At 38.9% G+C, this 8,298-nt stretch overlaps 1 protein-coding gene across 3 annotated transcripts in view; it reads left to right on the forward strand.

The window, feature by feature from the left end:
* Nucleotides 1–8,298, forward strand: part of IGF2BP3 (insulin like growth factor 2 mRNA binding protein 3) — a 153,382-nt gene that overhangs the window by 90,131 nt on the left and 54,953 nt on the right. The gene's annotated exons all lie outside the window — the stretch shown is intronic.

Raw genomic sequence — 8,298 nt, forward strand, 5'->3', positions numbered from 1 at the left:
TGTTTACCCATTCATCCATTGAAGGACATTTTGGTTGTTTCTACTTTTTTTTGGCTATTGTGAATAATGCTCTTGTGAACATTCATGTGTGTGAACATGTTTACATTTCTCTTGGGAGTCTTGAAGTAACTGTTTAAGGTTTTGAGGAACTGCCAAACTGTTTTCTTAGAGTGGCTGTACCGCTCTGGAATTTACATTCTTAGCAGTAGAGCTCCAGTTTCTTAACATTCTTTGGTCGGTTGTCTTTGTGATTATCTGACCTTTTGATTATAGCCATCCTAGTGGATTTAAAGTGATCTATCATTGTGGTTTTGGTTTGCATTTCTCCAGTGACTAATGATGAATGCCAAGTATCTTTTCATGTGCTTTTGGCAATTTGTATATCTTTTTTGGGGAAATGTCTGTTCAGGTCCTCTGCTCACTTTTATTTTATTTTTAAATATTCTAGTTAATTAATATGCAGTGTAATATTAGTTTCAGGTGTACAATATAGTGATTCAGCAATTCCATGCATCACCCAGTGCTCATTACAAGTCTAGTCCTTAATCCCCATCACCCATTTCACTCACCCACCCTCTACCCATTTTTAAATTGGGTTGTCTTTTATTATGGAGTTCTTTATATATTATAGACATGTCACTTACCAGCTATATGGTTTCCATGTTGGCCTGCATGTAAACACGTAAACCCATCCACTCACTTGTCCTAATGTTTGTCCTATACCTCCATCAGTATTCATTGAACGTATGTGAATAATTAGTGTTAATGACTAGCTTATCAGAGTGATCTATGTACTTAGTGTTTCCACACCTGGCTTTGCTTAAGGAAAATGAGTCATTTTGTTACAGGGTTCTGAATTTTGATTTTTATACTTGTCATTAATGAACAGGGCCATTTTTGTTTGACTTTAGAGGTTATAATACAACAATCACACAAAAAGTGGTGGGGGATAATTATTGGGGTGGCAGATGATGCACTGGTTGTGAAATAAGTGAGTGTGTATTTAGCTTGACTTCCGGTCATAAATGAAATTCTGACAGATATGGTGCTTGAGTTTTTTTAATTTTAGAAAAATTGCTAAAAAATTTTGGTTTTTTTGTCTATAAAATAAGAACTCCCCCCCCCCCCCCCCCTTATGGCATAGCTGAAATCCTGGGAAATCTAGTCTTGGAAAAAATGTGGTGAGATTAAATTTCATTTTGCTCAGAAAGTCTGCACTATTCTCTGAAATAGAGGAACATTTTTTCTGTGGACCTGTTCTTGTGTTTACAGATTATGACCTATGTGGTGAAATTTTAATGAATGGCACAAATAATACATCTTTGCCCAAGAATGATTGTTAAAATTGTTGAGAAAATCTGATGTTAATTCGTAACTTTGACTTTTGAGGTAATTTTGAAAAATCAGTCATCACTTTAATGAATACAAAGAACTTCTATTTTCCTATTTTCTCTACTAATATATAAGCTTATCCAAGTAGAGAGTAGATGATGAATCCTCCTATACCTGTCAACCAGCTTCATTCAGCATTTATCCACTTTCTGCCCTTTTTGTTGGTGTTAAAGAGCTTTTGAAGAATAATTTTCCATTCAGTGTGGTGACCTTTCAAGAAATGCACATTTTGGTGTAATGATCACTGGCTTTAGAGTCATGGAGGTTCTGAATCCCAACTCCCCATGTCCTTGCTGTCTTGACTGGGCAAGTGGCCTTTTCCTCGAAGCTCAGTGTTCACATCTTGGTAACAGGTTTAATATCTACCTCCAAAGGTTGTCTGGATGATTAAATGAGCTAATGTATGCAGAGAATCAAAAGAATGTTTGCTGCTAATTATAGCATGTGAACATAAAGCTGCCAGTGAGAATGGGATCACCGTTGCCATGCTGGATTTCCAGTCTGTAACTGTGTGCTGAGGCCTACTGTAGATCTAACAGTGAGGTAGAGTCTAATTCTGACGTAGACAGACGGATGGCCATTCTGTTCTCTTCTATACTTTCCTATGAATAGAAAAGACAAGCCCTAGGATTAAATACAAGGTGCTTACTATGGTGGATGGGGTGAGGACACATGTACTAGGGTTCATAGGGCTGCCATAACAAATTCACACAAACTGTGAGAATTAGAACAATAAATCTATTCCCTCACACTTCTGGAGGCAAGCAGTCTGAAATCAAGCTGCTGGCAAGCCTGTCTCCTCACTTCTGGTGGTTGCCAGTAGTCTTTGGTATGTTTGGCTTGTAGATGTATCACTCCAGTCTCTGCCTAGGTGGTCACATTGTGTTTTCCCTGTGTCCAAACTTCCCTCTTATAAGGATGCTGCTCATTGAGTTAGAACCACATTCACAGATACTGGTGGACTTGAATTTTTAAATTCCACACATAGTACAGGGAGCTAACCAAGACTATGGGTGATCGGGAATAGCAATCTAGCAGGTAATACGATCTAAAATGTGCTTCATTTTAAAAGTGGTTATTAAGCAATTACAGATCTTGTTCAGTTTACAGTGGGATTATGTGGGAGTAAACCCATCATAAATTGAGAATATCGTGAGTCAAAAATGCATTTAATACACCTAACATGCTGGGGTGCCTGGTGGTTCAATCGGTTGAGTGGCCAACTTTGCTCAGGTCATGCATGGTCGTGAGTTCGAGTCCTGTATCAGGCTTGCTGCTGTCAGCAGCTCTCTCTGCCCCTCCCCTGCTCGCTCGCGCGCGCGCTCTCTCTCTCTCTCTCTCTCTCTCTCAAACAATAATACATAGACTTAAAAGAAAAATACACCTAACCTACCAAACACGATAGCATAGCCTAGCCTACCTTAAATGTGTTAGAACACTTAACATTAGCCTACAGTTGGGCATAACCATCTAACAGAAAACCTGTGTCATAATAAAGTGTTGAATACCTCATGTAATTTATTGAATACTATACTGAAAGTTAAAAATAGAATTTTTTTAAGTTTATTTATTTTGAGAGAGAGCAAGCAGGGGAAGGGGCAGAGACAGGGACAGACAGAATGCTAAGCAGGCTCTATGCTGTCAGTGCAAAGCCTGACATGGGGCTTGAGCTCACAAACTGTGAGATCATGACCTGAGCTGAGATCAAGAGTCAGATGCTTAACTGACTGAGCCACCCCCGAAAAACAGAATAGTTTGAAGTCCATCACTTGTTTACCCTCTTGATCATGAGGCCGCCTGTGCTGCTGCTGCCCAGCATCACAAAAGGGTGTCTGTCCTACCACATATCACTAGCCCAGGAAAAGATCAAAATTAAAAATGCCAACTACACTTCCTACTAAATGCATATCACTTCTGCACCTTGGTAAAGTTGAAAAATCATAAATCTAATCATTGTGAGTTAGGGACAGCCTGTAGTTGGGAATGGGTGAGAGGTGAGGTTGGAGAGAGGTACATGATAATAGTCTTGAACTAAATAGTAAATAAAAACAGTAGTTTGTGTGGATTTTTTTCCCTGAGAGCCCTGGGTAAACTCAAGGGTTTTACATTCAAAATTCATGTAATATAGTGGATTTTTGTTGTGTTCCTGGCTGAATACATGAAAATAGCCTTTATATAATTGAGGAACTTAACAAGTTATTCCAGTCTTTCTTAGAAATTGGTGCTCAGATTTCCAGTCCCACCTGCTGCTAGGATGTAGAGAGCTGCCCATGGCTTGGCTTCTTAGATAAACTCAGACTGATTCATTTGTGAGCAATAATAGAGCTATGGCATAACCATCTGGATGGCAAGTATGTGAATGTATATTTTGTTAATTATTTCATTAAAAAAATTTTTTTTGACATTTATTTATTTTTGAGAGAGAGCATGAGCAGGAGAAGGGCAGAGAGAGAGGGAGACACAGAATCTGAAGCAGGCTCCAGGCTTCAAGCTGTCAGCACAGCCCAATGTGGGGCTCGAACTCACAAATTTGAAGATCATGACCTGAGCTGAAGTCGGATGTTTAACTTACTGAGCCACCCAGTCGCCCTTATAATTTTATATTGTTTTATATTCTTTATAGTGTTATATTAGTTTCAGGTGTACAATATAGTGATTGAACAACTCCATACAGTAGATGTATGTTTTGAAGTGACCAGGTAGAAGCCAGAAGAACGTATGGTTTCCACACCAACTATGTGCTGGGAATGGCAAACTCTAGACCGGACTCTGGGAATCTGTGCAGTTGGAGATGGAAGCAGTTAAGGGAGGAGTGGTTTGAAGACTAGAAAACTGAGATTTTATTTATTTGCAACATCTTTAAAAATCTTAAATGAACTTGGTTGGCAAGTAAAGAGAGCTGCTAAGAGGTGAACTTGATTTCCTAAAAAGCTTGCCATTAACTACATTGTCTTCTAACTTTTACTTTACTGTTAATGTGTACCTTCATTACTATTAAAAGGTTTAAAATTACTTGAGCATACCCACTTCTAGTCCCAATTCTTCAGTAATAGGCGTTATCCAAGTTGGAAATAAAATATTTTCTAAATGGCACATAGCAGGATTATGTTACAATCAGAGGGGTAAGATCTGGGTGAAAAGCTTGTGCAATAGAATTTTGGACCAAAAGTAGTACTCAAGAGCTAATCAGCAGTTTTTAAGTATAGCAAATATATAGCTGGGCTCCAGGTTAGGCTTTGATCTTGAATACACACTACCAGTGACTGAGAACGATGGGTGAGTGTGGGGAAACTCCGGTTTGCCCCGTAGACACTCTTGCCCCACTGGACCAGTAAGTTTCAGAAAGAAGAAATCCCATGAACGTTTGTTTGGGTGTCTTTTATCAATAGCTTGGTAATATTGTGATGATTTGTCCACCCCACTGTTGAAAAGCAACTAAACTTAGGAAATGTATGTCTGTCCTACGAAACAAATAGCAACGGAGGGAAGGATTCTGCTTCTATCCCCACTTTTTCTCTCTTCTAGCACTGTCTTAGCAGGGTTCGGGTTGGTTATAATGTGTTGGTGTGGTAAGGATCTTTCTTTCCTCTGCCCAAATAATTCATGCATTTGGCTCTGCCCTTCGTTCATTTGTTTCTCTATAACTGTCTCCAAGTGAGAGCCTTAAGGATACAGGAGAACACTATTTTCCTGGCATTACTTTTTTTTTTTTAAACAATTTAAAGGCCAATATAATCCAGTTTGATGTTGTCATTTTTTTCTTGATTGTAGGATTACATGTTCATTGTACAATATTTGGAAAGAGAGAAGGAAAGAAGAAAAAGAGTCTTTCTTCCCAATGACAATATTGTTAAATGACTCCTAGTTCAATCTGGTAGGATAGGCATTTTTCAACATGGTTGGATTGTGTTATACGTAGAAGTTTATACTGTTATGTCTTAAACATTCTTTTTAAGAAAATGGAGCTATAATTCACATACTATAAAACTCATATATTTTTTACAGTTTATTTTCAAAGAGCGAGACAGAGAAAGGGTGCATGAGTCAGGGAGGGACAGAGAGAGAGAGGGAGAGAGAGAGAATCCTAAGCAGACTTTGTGCTGTCAGTGAGGCTCAATCCCATGACCGTGACATCGTGACCTGAGCCAAAATCAACAGTTGGGCGCTCAACTGATTGAACCACCCAGCTACCCCATACAATTCATATTTCAAACCAGATATTTCAGTGTTTTTTAGTATATTCACGAGGTATAAAGAACCATCACCACCACTGTGTAATTCTGGAACATTTTCCATTATTCCAAAAAGTAACTCCATAGCCATTAATAGTGACTGACCTTCTTTCCTTGGCAGCCTCTTCCAGCCCTTAGCAACCACTTTTCTACTTTGTCTCTATAGATTTGCTTGTTCTGGAGACCTTATGTAAAAGGAATTATTATAGGGTCTTTTTCACTTAACATTATGAAGGTGTACCCATGTTATAGTATGTACTTCATTCCTTTTTATGGCCAGACAATATTCTAGTGTATGATTATACTATATATTGTTTATCCATTTATCATTTGCAGGTATTTTATTGTAAGGCCCCATAGAACCCAGTAGAATAACTAATGCATATCTGAAGGACTAATTCTTATGGGAAATAGTCTTTATCAGTATTGACTTTGGAACCAACCTCTTTTTTGTACTCCAGCTGTTTTTATTTTTCATTTTAAAAGAAACTTTAAATAGGGGCAGTGGATAAAATGCCAGCATCTGGGATGATCTACCACTTTTGGAGGCCACTGTAATCTTGGGTATTTTTCACCTCATGAGATGAGTCACTTTTTTTCCCTTTTTCTTTTTTATTATTGTTTTTAATGTTTGTTTTTGAGAGAGAGTGCAAGTGGGGGAGGGGAGAGAGAGGGAGACACAGAATCCAAAGCAGACTCCAGTCTCTGAGCTGGAGTCAGCACAAAACCCAACCTGGGACCCAAACCCACAAATCACGAGATCATGACCCGAGCTGAAGTTGGATGCTTAACTGACTGAGCCACCCAGTTGCACCTCTCTTTTTTTTTTTTTTTTAAAGTTTATTTTGAGAGAGAGAGCATGCACACACAAGAAAGGGAGAGAGGCAGAGAGAATCCCAAGCAGGTTCCACACTGTCAGCACAGAGCTCGATGCTGGGGTTTGATCTCCTGAGCCATGAGATCATGACCTGAGCCAAAACCAAGAAATGGATGCTTAACCAACTGAGCTACCCAGGCACCCCTTTAGTGCCTTCACGCATGATAATGTTGGAATTGTAATGAGGATTTAGAACTGCCCTCTTTTTCCCTCTAGTAATTTGTAGCTGTTTGGAGTAATAATCCCTACCTTTCTGCTCAAGGAGTAAATTAGTGAGTTATTGAGACTTGTGTTTACTTCTGGGATTCCTTAGTCTTTCTATGTTTGTTTGGAGAGCTGGGGGCTGAGGCCTGGCAGGATAACCAGGCAGTCACTGCTGTCTTAGTTTTCTGCTGGACTCTCTCCAGACTCTGTGGCATGTTGGGGTAGGCCACATATAGCTTAGTGTTCAAGGTTTGGAGGCTGCTGTGATTGAGGGGACTGAAGAAAAGACAGCAGGTTAATAGCCTGTACTGTGGAAATCCATGCAGCAGTTAAAAAGAATAAGCTAATTTTGTCTTTACCAACATAGACTGACCACTGAGATGACAGATGAGAGGAAAAAAAAGCAAGATCAGTAATGTCCTACTTTAAGTTACTTAAAATCTGCCTCAGTTTATTCATCTTCATAATGTGGAAAATAGCTACACTGTGAGGAGTAATTGAGAAAATATATGTAAAGTGTTTAGAACAGTAATATATTTTATGAAAATTAACTTAAAACAATTCTCTTCTATGGGTGGATGTGTGACTAAGCATCCACACATACTTAGAAAAAAACTCGAGGGGTGCCCAGGTGGCTCAGTGGGTTGGGCGTCTGACTTCGGCTCAGATCATGAACTCACAGCTCATGAGTTCAAGCCCCACATCGGGCTTTGGGCTGACAGCTCAGAGCCTGGAGTTTGCTTCTGATTCTGTGTCTTTCTCTCTTTCTGCTCCTCCCCGGCTTGTGCTCTCTCTCTCAAATAAATATTTAAAAAACAAAACTTGAGCTACCATTGACAGAATTATGAAAGTAATCATTTTAGAGTGTGTAATTCAGTGGGTTTCTGCATATTGACAAGACTGTACAGCCATCACTGCAAATTCCAGAGCATTTTCATCACTCCAGAAATACCCTACCTGTAAGCAGTCACTCCATTTCTCCTTTCTCTCAACCCCTGGAAAACACTGGATATATCTCTATGGATATACCTATTTTGATAAATGGAGTTGTATAAATATGTTACCTTTTATGTCTGGCTCAACTTGCACTTAGGGTAATGTTTCCATGGTTTATCCATACTATAGCAGGTGTCTGTATTAATTTCTTCTTATGGTTGACTAATAAGTACTCCATTTGTATGTAAACCCTACATTATCCACTGGGGTTGCTTCTCCCTTTCAGCAATTGTGAACAATGCTTGTTAGGAACATAGGTGTACAAATAGCTCTTTGGGTACCTGCTGTCAATTCTTCTGGGTATATATCCAGAAGTGGAATTGTTGGATTGTGTGGTAATTCTGCTTTTAATATTTTTTGAGGAACTGCCATAGTGTTTTCCATAGAGGATGCACTATTTCACGTTTCTCCCAGCAAAGTATGAGAATTGTAATTTTTTCACATCCTTGACAAGACCTCTGTTATTTTCCTTAAAAAAAAAAAAAAAATGATACCCATTCTAATGGGTGTGAAGCAATCTTACTATGGCTTTCATTTACATTCCCTTAATGATTGGTGGCATTGAGCATCTTTTCATGTGACACATACTTGTAAAAA

The sequence above is a fragment of the Puma concolor genome, chromosome A2 (assembly GCF_028749965.1).
Source record: "Puma concolor isolate L17-30 chromosome A2, mPumCon1.1.hap2, whole genome shotgun sequence".
Lineage (NCBI taxonomy): Eukaryota > Metazoa > Chordata > Mammalia > Carnivora > Felidae > Puma > Puma concolor.